The sequence below is a fragment of the Pinus tabuliformis genome, chromosome 7 (genome assembly GCF_031772625.1).
Source record: "Pinus tabuliformis cultivar Carrire ecotype Pingquan chromosome 7, CPIR1, whole genome shotgun sequence".
NCBI lineage: Eukaryota > Viridiplantae > Streptophyta > Pinopsida > Pinales > Pinaceae > Pinus > Pinus tabuliformis.
Genome location: NC_142293.1, coordinates 909,727,216 through 909,741,841, shown reverse-complemented (window position 1 = coordinate 909,741,841; position 14,626 = coordinate 909,727,216). Strand labels below are relative to the sequence as shown.

Sequence of the window (14,626 nt, the reverse complement as noted above, 5' to 3'; positions counted from 1 at the left end):
TATCGAATGATCTATAAGATCATTGTAAAGGATGAATAGGATTCGTTATCGAATGCTTGACCCAAAAAAATTTTCATAAATAACTCTGTTTGAGATATTTAACCTTGGAAATATCTATATATCAATATCTACATAGATATTGATATATAGATATTAATATATGGAAATTCCATATATTGATATCTGAAATTCCATATCTCCGCTCACGATTTGGACTAATATTTGGGGTAGTAGTAAAAGATTGGGCCGAGTCCGATTGGTAGAACGAAAGTCACTGGATTACAAGCGATCAATCACATCAAATTCAAATTTGATCTCCTTCCATATTTCACAAGCAGCAGCTAGTTCAGGACTCCATTTACAAGCTTCACGGATCACTTCATTACCTTCACGAGCAAGATCACGTCCTTCATTACGAGCTTGTACACAAGCTTCTAGAGCAACCCGATTAGCTACTGCACCAGGTGCATTTCCCCAAGGATGTCCCAAAGTTCCCCCACCAAACTGTAGTACGGAATCATCCCCAAAGATCTCGGTACATAAAACAAACCGGAAGCCTACAAGCATATCAGCGGGAGTTTGCAAGTGCAGCTCTGGAACTTCCTGACATGGCAGAGAGGGACAAGGTGTTTAACTTCATTATTGGGTTGAAGCCTTGGGCATGCAATGAAGTGAAGAGGCAGAAGATTAGAACACTTGAAGAAGCTTTTGCTGTTGTTGACAGGTTGGTGGAACATTATGATGAGACTTCTGATGATAGGAAGAAGAAGTTCGAGAAACCGAAAGATAAGAAAAAGGAAGATGCTTCAAAATCGGATGATAGTTCGAAGATGAAGAAAACTTTGAAGTGTTGGATTTGTGCTGGTCCACATACGGTGAAGAATTGTCCTTCTAAACCAAAGGTGGCTACTATTGCACAATCTGATGGAAAGAATGAAGGTGCTTCTGTGGGGATGATGCAGATACTTGGTGCTTCTGCTACTACGGAGGTGGTCTCTAGGAGAGATCCTGAAAGGAACAGGTTGGAGTATGTTCAGATGAAGGTTGGAGGTGTTGATGTACTCACTATGGTAGATAGTGGGGCTTCTCACAGCTGCATTAGTGAAGATACTGCGAGAAGAATTGGACTGAAGTTTGTACCAGTGAAGGCACAAATGAAGACAATGAATTCTCCTCCTATGGGAATTCTTGGTATAGCTAAGAAGGTGGACACTACACTTGGTGAATGGACCAGGAAGGTGGACTTAACTATAGTGCGAATTGATGACTATGAAGCTGTATTGGGGATGGAATTCATGAAACAATTTGAGGCTATTGTTGTACCACATTTGAGGAAGCTCTACATTTATGATGGAAGGGAAGATGTTTCATTGGTGTTCCAACCATTGGTGTGACAAAACCTGATCATAAATTAGGAGGAATGCAAATGGAGGATAAGGAGAAGGTGAACAAGCGGTTGTCCATTGTTGAGGCAAAGCTTGTGGAGCAGTCATTGGTCATTAGATCACTCTCAGATAGCATCTTGGATTTGTCAAGAAGGCTAGAGCTGGTGGAAGATGATGATGATGATGATGATGTTGATGAGGTATATGTGAGACCGAATATCCAGAAGGAAGACCGGGAGGCATATCTACAAAGGATGGAGATTGAGGATCCTAATAGATGGATTGAGTTGATTAGTGAGGGAGAGCCTTCAGGCTCTACTCCCTCTACATCTTCTTAGATGAAAAGAGAAGATGGGGCTCATTGTTAGCTGCTCATGGCAGTGAGTCCTTAAACATGTTGAGCATGTATGATTGATGGTGCAGGGATGGCTTAGCATCAAGCATCATGACATGTTGCACATAGATGGAGTTTCCATGGACCTGAGCATGGATTGTAGATTCCTGATGAGTCGAGGATGTGGCAGATGTTTGAGGAACAATTGATGAGGACATGAGGATGTTCACTCTCATGGATTGAGCGTGATGGTTGGATTAGCTACCTAACTAGTTTAGACATGGGGTCGCGAAGTGTACAGAGATGTGTTGGCATTATGCTGGAGTATCATGACAGAAGTTTACATGATGACATATGGATCAAGATGACTACTATATTGTTGAGATGAGATGTTGACACATGATTGAGGTGTGTTAACACTTGTTGACATAGCGTGGGCAGTTTTGCACATGCTGATGATGATATGATGGAGTTTGACACATTGTTGCGGTGGACATGTAGCTTGAGTTGGAAGGATCAACCTTCCATGGTGGAGAACAGCATGGGGAGACTGTGACAAGGTGGTCATGGACATCTGATATATGACATACATTAGTATGGAGTATCTTGGTGACAATTGGTTGCTAAGGTGGAGCATGATGGAGATGGGATTCTACATATGTTGCAGAGATGTTTGCCTTATGTGGAGGAGTTGACATCATGGTTGATGATGATCTTGGTGGAGAGATACCGAGATGGTATGTTGTTGAGGATGACAACGATTTCAAGTGGAGGAGGATGTAAGGCCTTCGCGACTCGGGCAGGCACGCGACGGGCGGGCGCTCCTTGCACGATGAGCGGGCGCTCCGTGCACGACGAGCGAGCGGACGGTGCGACGGGCGGGCGCTCTTATGCGACGATCATCCCAACCTTATGCGATAATATGCGACATTAAAATGCGACGAAAGGGGAAAAGACGCTTAAAATGGTTAAGTGTTAATCGTTGTTTATATGCGATGGCAAATGGTGTTTGGCCGACGTATGAAGTGCACATATGGGCATGATATGAAGGTTGTGGGGTTGGCCTTAAGGCTGGACACCCCCTTCCAACCACACGCAGAGTTGTATATAAATACGAAGGACTAGGAGCTCATTTGGAGCATCATGAATCAAGCAACTCGCATATTTCTTCTACACTTGGATCATGGGTAAAAGGGCGCAGTTAAAGTGCGCATAACTCATGCGCTCCAGAAGGAGTGCGCAGATTTACCGGGAGCTGGTCGTAGGTTGAAAGAGTGCGGTTTTGAGGTGATTGTGTGCAGAACTAAAAGGAGGAGTTCTTGGTGTCTCGGGTGAGCACCCTCCTACCGTATGAGGTTGGCACATGTATTTTAAAGGCTGTCTTTGCCTTGGTTGTAAATATTTCTAAGTATAGACTTGGAGTTTTGCCAAGTATACTTGATGATGTATTATTGAAGAACTGTTATAATATATTATTGTCGGGCAGACTTTACCGGGAGTTGCCCCTCCCTTTATACTTGTGTGCAATTGTTATTGTTCTTGGTTAATTGCATATGGATAATGAATGTTTATGGGCTTCATTAAGTATAAAGGATAAATGCATTTTACTTGGTTGCGAAACACAAACTAAGTAAGGACAAGTGAATTAGGCGTAGTCCATGTGCACGATTATTGCTAAAAAGAAAGTGTTCGGTGGTGCTGCACCTCGCCGGCACGGTTGAAAGACTACCGTAGGCTTGGGGGTGTGACAATATCGGAGCAGCTGATCATGTGCCTACAGTTTCAAAATGGCACATACATTGATCTTGATAGGATAAGGGATATTTCTGATATCCATTTACCACATAATAAGAAATCTATGCAATCATTCTTGGGACAGGTAAATTTTGTAAAAATATTTGTTCCTGATTTTTCTCATTTTGTTCTACCCTTGCAATCCATGATTAAGAAAAATTCAATCTTCAAACGGGGGCATAACGAAAGAGAAGCTTTTGACTCAATCAAACAAACAATCATTAATGCTTCTGCATTGAATACTCCAAATTTTTCTAGTCATTTTATTTTGTATACTTTTGCCACTCAGTCATCTTATGCTATTTTCCTAACACAAATCAATGATTAGTAGGTGGAAGCAACCATATATTTCTTTAGTTCCAATTTGTAGGGTGCTGAGCTTAATTATTCAAAAGTCAAGAAAGCCTTCGCTGTATTTAAGTATGTTAAACATTTTAGGCCTTTCCTCTTGAAAACACATACAAAAGTGATAGTCCCATTCTCTATAGTGAGGAAATTGCTAATTCAAAGAGAAGTAGGAGAGAAAAGAGCTAACTGGGTAGCAACTTTACAAGAATATGATATTGATATTAAACTAGCGAAAATTGTTAGAGGACAAGGTTTTTGCAGGTTACTGGTAGGAGCTTCCAATATACCAGATCATGAAGATTTAGGTAGTACTGCACAAGTAAATGAGATAAGTATGATTGATTCTGAATCTCAATATGCTGATCTGATTTTACTTAAAAAATGGATATGCCCTCCCTAAATATAGCTACAAAAACAAACATGCCCTTAGGTTAAAAGCCAAACACAATGAAATCATTGATAATGTGTTATTTAGTAGAAACTATGATTCTATTTTGTTAATATGCCTTGAAGTGAAAATGGTTTTATAGGAACTCCATGATGGCCTAGCTGGTGGACACTTTGGAGGAGACACTACAACACACAAAATACTGCACGCTGGGTATTTTTGGCCAAATTTGTTCAAAGATACCCATGACTATGTGAGGAAATGTAAGATATGCCAAACTGCTAGTGGGAGACAAAGGAAACCAACGTTTCCTTTATAACCAGTTAACATTGAGCAACCATTTGAGCAGTGGGGGCTTGATATTATTGGAGAGATTGTTCCTCATTCTTCAAAGTAGCACAGATACATCCTTATAGCCACGAACTACTTCATTAAGTGGTTAGAAGCAATTCCACTAAAGGTAGAAAATTTTGATGCGATTATTGAATTTATTGATCATTTCATCATCACCAGGTTTGGTTTACCTAATGCGCTTATCTTTGACAATGCATCTTATTTTTCTGGAAATAGTATCAAATTTTCTCTTAATAGAGGTTTTAAGTTAAAATACTCTGCAAATTACTATCCCCAAGGAAATGGCTTAGTAGAGTCAACTAACAAAAATCTAATCAGGATTATTAAAAGAACTATTGATCAAAGCCAAAAGAATTGGCATAAATATTTAATATTTGCACTATGGGCAGATCATATAACTCAGAAGGCCTCAATAGGTACTTCTCCTTTTAATTTAGTGTATGGGAAAGTTGTTATTCCACCAAATCTAGCCCTCCCATCACTAGCCCTAGTACAATTCATTGAAGAAACTCATTCTTCCTCTATTCAATTAAGGTTTGATCAAATTCTTAAATTAGATGAGGAAAGAGAAAAAGCCAAGATTATTCATGCTAAACATCAACAAGTCATTAAAACCTATTTTGATGCAAGTTCAGCGGGCTCAAAAACATTACATATTGGGGATCTCATTTTGAAATGGGACAAAGCACATGAAGAAAAATGTAAGCATACCAAATTTCAAAAGATGTGGCTTGGACCATTCCAGATTGTGGAAAAGATAGGCTCATCAACATTTCTACTACAAGACTTAACAGGAAAGAGAGATTCTCCTCTTGTGAATGGGCTTATCCCAAAAAAATTCTTTCCCTAAGAAGGTAACCCCTTCTTATCTGTACATATTTTTTAAGAAAATTTTGATTTCTTTCAGAAATAATGTTGTAAATAGTATACCATTGGCTTTTTAATATTGAAATATCTTTGAAAATATGTTGTAAATATACTCTTTTAAAAAGTAGAAACTTTCAAGGAAATGATTACAGTTTTGGAAATTAGATAAACATTATAAGACTTTGAGATGTTCTTTAAAATTGTGAAATATTTCAAACCTGGAAAACATAGTGAATCATTTTAAGTTTTATCAGTCGAGAAAGGTTATTTTTAAAAAAAGTAAAGACTTTCTACAACTAAGCATCTACATCTCTATAATTTTCATCCAATAACTCTTAAGGAGTCAAAGATTCACCCCATTCACTAGGTTTATGATCTTTTAGAGTGTAATTCTAAAATATATCTCATTTCAAAGATAAGAGGTCTCATTACGAGCCTACTTACCATGATCATAGGGAACTAATTAAACTGACATTACCAATACTGCATACCAAAATAGGGTAATGGCTTATAATCATAAGATAAGGGGTCTCATTACGATCTAGCTTGTTCAGTTCAATTACAACCACTGAATGGCATTGTCATCTTCTGGCTCCCAAACTAGGGCAATGGCATTTATCCGGAAAAAAAACAAAAAAAAAAATTATATATATATATATATATATATATATATATATATATATATATATATATATATATATATATATATATATATATATATATATATATATATATATATATATATATATATATATAGATATATATATATATAGATATATATATATATCTGAATTTATCTTTAAAAGATTATACTCTTAGATGGATGGGTTAATGAATAATTGATGGTTAAAAGGTAACCCTGTCGAGACTATAGATGTTTACTAGCAGCAGTGGCACTGCTTGTGACAAAAGAGTAAATTCAAAAGCTAAGTTGGTGGATCTCCCTACTTTATCTTTAACAACCAATCAAGGCTTGAAGAAACCAATTGTTTTCATTTATAATAAGGGTTTGTAAAAGAAATTGCAAAATTGATCAATTTTTCTTATTTAGAGTAATTTTATTAATCCAACAAATTTCAAAATAGTTTCCTTTTCCTCAACCGTTTGTACTTGAGAAAGTGTTAGAAATTCCATCATTTTATTCAGAGATAATTGGTTCTTTCAGTGAATCGCCAATTGTTGTGCTATACAACAAATTCCCCATTTCAATTTTTTCTTAATCTTATTCTAAGATTCTAAATACGAAATAGGGTCCCTTTAGTTTGTGAAAATCAATAAAACCATTACATAGAAATACATTTCTTTGTTTCTTGCTTTTAAATAAAAAGTGCTTCAAAAAACTTTCTAAAAAATCAAACATCGCAAATCGCATTCACTTAAGGCTAAGGTACATTCAATCCAAATATTCATGTTGCGATGCGAAGTTACCGCAAAAATTTCAATCGTAGAGCTTCATAAAACAATCCTTTGACAAACATGCAATGCAATAAAACTATTGCATATCGCATATCGCTGATTCCAAAAAATATGTTTAACGGTCCGTTGAAACTTTGTGATGTGATATGATTCTCGCATTCCACATACCCCAAAAACCAAAGGAAGCTAGCCTCGAAACTTGCGATGCGATATACATCGATCGCATATCGCAATTCCAGCAGAAACAAGTGATACTTACCTCGAGGACGCGTGATGCGATGTTAAAATATAATAAAGTGGTTCAATAATAATAAAGGGAAAACATGATTCGGGCGAGTTAAATGAGGAATTTCCCAACTCTATATGCCAGGTCATCACTTATCGCAATCGCGGAAATTTGAAAGACTCTTAGAACATGGAACTTATAACTCCCGACTTGCGATATGCGATTGCTCTTTAAATATTAAAATAATATATTGAAATCGCTCATCGCAAAACCGAAAAGTTTATGGCACACATTCTATAGAACCTTGGAAACCTGCAATGCGATCTATGCATTGAGCATTAAAATTTTACGTCGTTGGTTACAACAAAACATTAAAAACAGTTATGACTGCGGTCCTTCGAGATTTCCTCCTTCGTGTTAATATCAATTTACAATACGAAATCTTTCACATCAAATGCTCCTGCTCAGATTTTTGTCTGTACTAATGTGAACATTATTATCTTTACAAGCTTTAGCTACTCTGAAAAGTTTTAGCCTATCGTTGTCCTCTATTTCATTTTTGCAGTTTGAATCTGGAAGTATGCAGCCAACCAAAATGTCAAAGAAAGCTCGAAAGATGAAAGTTCCCCCTGTAGTGGCGGAAGGACCGGAAAAAACTGTGTTGATCTTGGATACTACATGTCAAGATTGTGGGAAAATTTCATGGGAAGGCATATATGATATGTTAGAAATGGAAAAGCCAAAGATAACGAAAGGACATGCAACAACTGATGGACCTGCAGAGTCAGAAAACACACTTGGTGATTTAGCCGACTAATTTCTTCATCGAATAGCGACCCGACCAAAGGTTTTGCCGTATAATGATATGGTAAAATGGGTAATTGAAAGCATCAATATAACGAACATGAAACTCTTCACAGCTGATGGAAGAATGTTTGGATCCTTCAAGCTTGAAGAGTTGAAGAAAATGTATCATATGTCAGAACTCTCGGATGCAGCATACACATGTTAGTTGCATGCTAGGATGAGCCATCCACTAGAGATCCAAACTATGCTCGAGATTTGTCAGTTAACGCCGTAGGAGGAATAATAGATGCAATGCATCTTTTCAAAAGTTATCAAAATTCTATTTTTAACATGAAATCCCATATTTTGGGAAAGGCTGTTCCAACCACCCAAAGCACATTTTACGAACAATTTGTTTTTATTTTTGCTATAAAGACCCTTTCATGTCATTTTAGAAAGGGTCTTGAAATTGTATTAAAATTAGATTGAAGAAGATAGCATTTCTGCACTTCTTAATTTACTTTTGTAGAAGACGGGGATCAAGGTTCAAACTTGTTGTAAAGGTATTTCAAGAGGACTTGCATTTCAATCGATTGAGATATGGTATGCTACCAGTGAATATTTGAGAAAAGAAATGAATCCGAATTTTAGCATGACTGATCCCTTAAATCCAGTACATGTGGGAGCGTTACTCTACCGCTGAGTGACTCGTACGGAATCCGAGAAGCTTCTATTTATATTGTTGGACCCAGAAATGTAACTGCTCAAGATATCATATTACCCCTTCTGTGAAAATAATTGATACTACACAACATATAGCTAGACTTACTAAATCAATTACTTCTGATATCAGATTACAAATTGAAAAAAATCGCGGATATATTATACATAGTCCAAATAATTATCAGGACGGAATTTTTCCTATAGATGCTGTTTTTATGCCTGTTCGCGATGCGAATTATAGTATTCATTCCTATGGGAGCGGAAATGAAATACGAGAAGTCCTTTTCCTGGAAATATGGACGAATGGGGGGTTAACTCCTAGGGAGGCACTTTACGAAGCTTCTCGAAATTTGATCGACTTATTTATTCCCTTCCTGCATGGAGAGGAACAGAACATCGATGGAATGAACAATAAAAAAGGGTCTAATATGCTTCCCTTCCCCTTTCGCACGTATTGACTGATACGGGGGAAACGAAAGAAAAAATAGCATTTCAACTTATTTTCATTGACCAATTAGAGTTACCCCCCAAAACCTATAACTCCCTCAGAAGAGCCAATATACATACATTATTGGACCTCTTAAATTACAGTCGAGAAGATCTAATGAGAATTGAACACTTCGGGAAGGAATCTGTCGAACAGGTATTGGAAGTTCTACAAAAACTTTTTGCAATTGATCCACCCAGGAATTAGTTTCGGGTTCATAAAATGGTTGGTTTCATTTCATCTCTTCATTTCCTTTACCCAAGTTCTTTTGGAGAGTCTTGAGAATCTTTGACATATCTCTCTTTCGTGGAATATTCGAAAGAAATATCTGACAAGATGGGTATATCTAGGGAGATATAATTTGTCTTAAAGCAACTACTCCCTAGATATATGAATAAAAAAATTGAAATATTTTTATATTCGACAGTTGGATCAAATTGGATTGGAAAAGACCTAAAGTTAAAGATTCATCAATAGGCAACGCTGCCCCAATACCTAACCAAAGGGCTACTGCAGTACCGATCAAGGATACTGTTGTAGCTACTGGACGACGAAATGGATTCTGAAATTGATTCACATTCTCTAGAAAAGGCACCGTCAATGATCCCGCGGGTACTGAGCCCATTAAAAGGACACCTAATAATTTGTTAGGTACTGTACGAAGTATTTGGAATACAGGGAAAAAATACCATTCGGGCAATATCTCCAAAGGAGTTGCAAATGGATTTGCTGGTTCACCAATCATTGATGGTTCTAGAACCGCTAAACCTATTGTACATGCAATAGTACCTAAAATTACTACTGGAAAAATATATGAAAGATCATTGGGCCAAGCGGGCTCTCCATAATAATTATGTCCCATACCTTTAGCTAATTTAGCCCTTAATACAGGATCATTTAGGTCAGGTTTCTTTGTTATTGGGATAAGTAGATCTTTATGGATCTATCCCCCGAAAGAACCGGACATGCCAATTTTTATCATCCGGCTCGAACAATAACTGGAGGAAGTATATATCACTTATTTTTTCCCGTGATGGAAGACGAATTGGAAAAATAGGAACTAATAATGTCTATGATCATCCATCATTGGTCATTTTATTATTCCAGTTAAATGCTCATGACCCAAGTAAGCTCACAAATTCGATCATGATCGATATGCCTTTTGGACCATCTTAGTCCTTGTAATTTGTGTTTATCACCACGAATAGACCTCAAAAGTTTTTTAGCATACAAGGTATTGACTTGTTATTGATCCGGCCTCTCTCCTTCCTTAGATCCCTTCTTTCACTCCAATAGTTTTCCCATCGAAATGGATGCAAGGGAAATGGATGCATTTTCACACTATGAAAAGGAGAAGTAAAGTCATATAGTCCAATTATTGAATATATGAAAATATTGTCCCATTGTCCGGATCTCACGGAGCCCTTCCTGATTCGGATTCAATCATAGAAAGAATTCTCTTGGAACGGAACAAACTGACCAATGCCTTTCCACCCAGGTGCTAAACTTCCTATTTCTGATAAGGAAATTGGGACAGAGACACATTTTATCAGAAATATTTATGTGGTAGATCGGAGAAAGTATCTGCATGGCCTAATCAATAGTTCAAGTCACACACTCCCATAATCCATCTTCTCCGTTTGAGAATCTACTCCAATTATTTGTTTGTATTGGATGAATAATACTCCAAAATCGAAAGGAGAAATCCGAGGACCGTATTTTCTATGGATATTTCCATTTTTGAATAATAAATATTCCTGGCGATGATATATTACTGTCGTTATTCGGAACGATAAGTTATGAATAGTTATTTTCAATCTATCTTTCCTCTCTATAAAGGACCTGGAATACCCTGCTTACGGATCATTAGAAAGTGCATTGGCATAAATACAGCAGTAAGAAGGGGTAATATGAAAGTGTGTAAACTATAAAAACGAGTCAAGGTAGATTGACCCACACTAACACTTCCGCATAATAATTCTACCAGAGGAGATCCTATTACAGGAATAGCCTCAGGCACACCAGTCACAATTTTCACTGCCCAATAACCAATTTGATCCCAGGGCAAAGAATAACCAGTTACACCGAAGGATACGGTCAACACAGCCAAAATTACACCTGTGACCCAAGTTAATTCACGGGGTTTTTTGAATCCACCTGTGAGATAAACACGGAATACGTGCAGGATCATCATTAGAACCATCATACTTGCCGACCATCGATGAATTGATCGGATTAACCAACCAAAGTTAACTTCGGTCATTAGGTATTGAACAGAGGCAAAAGCTTCTGTAACGGTCGGACGATAGTAAAAAGTCATAGCAAAACCAGTAGCTACTTGTACTAAAAAACAAGTAAGTGTGATCCCCCCTAGACAATAAAATATATTGACATGAGGAGGAACATATTTACTGGTGATATCATCCGCAATCGCCTGAATCTCTGTTTGGTCGACTAAATCCCAACAGAAAGAAGAGAATATTGCATGTTCCGAGGTCCGTCCGGGCGTAAGGAACCCCAACTCCCTCAATCGATGTTGTAACAATAGCATAGTGGAAATTTTCGATTGGAATTAGCTTCTGCATACGGGTGACTTTAGAACCGAAAAAGAGGATGAGTGCCGCTTGCAAAGGATATCAATCACTATCAATAAAACTCATCCAGAATATTATTCTTTTATATTATTCCTTTTTCATTCCGACATGACATTATGCCCGTGTAGATTAACCCAGTAATTCAAATTGCACGGGGATCATTGGTGCTACGCAGATGTATGTTGCTTTTCCAATAGTATCCGGCACAGATGGAGTTATGCCACAGACTTATTATATAGTACCTTGTATTAACGAGTAGGTGTTACTTATTAGATAAAACCAAGTGGATAGTGCAATAGAACCTAGTCAATTTTAGGTATGTGAAATTACAAGTTACTCTTTTCAATAGGTGGAATTTCTGTAATATCGGGCTCTACTCGCTATAATAATTAATATTGAAAAAACCTAATCCGTCTAGAGGGTCGAATGATTGGATCAATAAGATCGAGAAATGAAAGGACAAACTGGATATTCATATTCTTTCTTACACCTAAACGTGAAATTCACAAAACTTTGGCTATGTCTGTGGAGAGTTTTCTTCCGGTCCAGTCTCTGGACCGATAGCTGCTGGTAAAAAGATAATGCCAGGTGATCCAATCGTACTGATTGAGAATTCATTCACCCTGTAAGAAGATTACATTCGACAATTTGTGAAGGGGTTTGCCGGTGCTATTCATTAGTTGCTCGATGAATGATTTCTAGGATAATGAAGAGATTTCTACTATAGATCTCCTCTCATCCATGTTCATTCATACATATCCTATAGTAGATATAGGAGAATTGGTACGAATTGGGACAATTGATCTTTTGTATTCTGATCTCAAGGTTATGAAAAGAAAAATTTAGGTAATTGTCTCATGAAGATATGTATAAACCATATTTCATTCAGTCCTTCCACGCCTACTATAACTATAATTAGTTATTTCGGTTTCTTATTGGCTTCTATCATTTTCACCCTAGTCCTATTCATTAGTTCGAGCAAGATACAACTTATTCAAAATGAAGGAAGGGGAAACCCTCTCAGTTCACTATTTCAATTTCAATAATTTTGTTTATTCCCTCTATATAAATTTATGATCATTGAGATTCATAGCAAATTAAGGGTACTATCCAGTATAGCTATTATCCCTACTTATTCCGTTGAATAGAAATGATTGAGGCTTTGCCATCCGGAATTGTGTTAGGTCTAATTCCTATAACTTTGGCCGGATTATTCGTAACTGCATATTCACAATACCGACGTGGTGATCAATTGGATATTTGATCCTGGAATATCCTCCAATTTCATTGGCCTCCTACTTTTCCTAGGAGGTCAGATTCCATTGCTCGTTCCAGTTGGAATGAATTATCGATAATTTTGAGGGTTGGATTTGATAGGAACAGAATCACGCTCTGTAGGATTTGAACCTACGGCATCAGGTTTTGGAGACCTACGTTCTACCGAACTGAACTAAGAGCGCTTTCTTTAATATTCGGAGATGAAGGAAAAATACCTTTTGTTGATACTCTTAGAGCAAAACACTTTCGCATCTGATACGATTCAATTATTTGATGTTCCCGTCGAATCGATATCAAATGATCTTTCATTCCTTTCTTTCCATAGAAAAGAAGGGAAAGGTAGGGATGACAGGATTTGAACCTGCGACATTTTGTACCCAAAACAAACACGCTACCAAGCTGCGCTACATCCCTTCTAATCATTAGACAATGTTATTTTAATTTTATTTTATAGAATTAGAAATATGTTTCCCACATTTTTCCACCTTCATTTCTCTTCGGTCTCGTGAGTGAAAAGACTTTATACATGTAAGGTCTATTATCTAGAATATCACTATTAATTATGGTGATGAAACATCTTTTTCCTTTTCTATAAATAGGACCACAGCCCGGATCACATTATATATATATTCATCAGTTCCGAGTTTTCTCTAGGATTCATAACTATACTATTGATATGGTTGAATCACTTACACATTATGATCAATAAGGAGAATTTACAATGCAAGATCTAAAGACCTATCTTTCCACAGCGCCTGTGTTAGCTATTTTATGCGTCAGTTTTTTAGCCGCCCTATTGATAGAAATCAATCGTTTTTCTCCAGATGCTCTTTTTCTTTCTCTTTCCTTTTCTTAATTTTTTTCTTAAAGCCAAGGGAAAAAAGATTGTGCTAGATTGACTTCTCCTACCTCTTGGAGAAATTAGTGCATTCAGCCCCAAAAAGGATCTAAGTTTAGGACTGGAAGGGGGTAGAATTCAAGTAGAAATATCGATCTAAAGATTCTTTCCACATTCAATTTTGTAAGTAAAACTGAAAACTCACTCCTGATCAATCATTTTTTTACTTTCAAATGTTTCACCGTAGGATCTCCGGCTATCAACTTCTATCCCTTTTTCCCTTTTTATTTTTGAGGTCGAAAAACAAAACCAATATTCAGAGTAAGTTTATGGCCAAGAGCGGAGATATAAGAGTAACAATTACTTTGGAGTGCACTAGTTGTACCCAAGATAGTGTTTATAAAAGATTCCCGGGGATTTCTAGATATACGACTCGGAAAAATCGACGCAATACACCTATTCGATTGGAATCAAATAAATTTTGTCCCTATTGTTACAAGCATACCATTCATGGAGAGATAAAAAAAAGAGATTAAACGTACTACCCATGGATAGGAATAAATCACAGATATAAAAAGAAATGGTATTTCAACAAGATCTTTAATGGAACAATATTTAAAAAAGATTTTGAATAAATAGTATTCAAAAGGTTCATGAAACAAACTATGGATAAACCCAAGCAATCTTTTCGTAGACATTTGAAACCAATTCGCAGACGTTTGAAACCAATTCGTAGATATTTGAAACCAATTCGTAGACATTTGTCACCTATTAGGTCGGGAGATCGGATCGATTATAAAAATATGAG

General features: G+C 36.9%; 2 non-coding genes across 2 annotated transcripts; both read right to left on the bottom strand.

The window, feature by feature from the left end:
- Positions 1-13,088: 13,088 nt before the first annotated feature.
- Positions 13,089-13,162, bottom strand: TRNAW-CCA (transfer RNA tryptophan (anticodon CCA)). The gene has a single exon. It is a non-coding gene; the product is annotated as a tRNA-Trp (tRNA).
- A 158-nt stretch (positions 13,163-13,320) lies between these two features.
- Positions 13,321-13,394, bottom strand: TRNAP-UGG (transfer RNA proline (anticodon UGG)). The gene has a single exon. It is a non-coding gene; the product is annotated as a tRNA-Pro (tRNA).
- Positions 13,395-14,626: the final 1,232 nt, after the last annotated feature.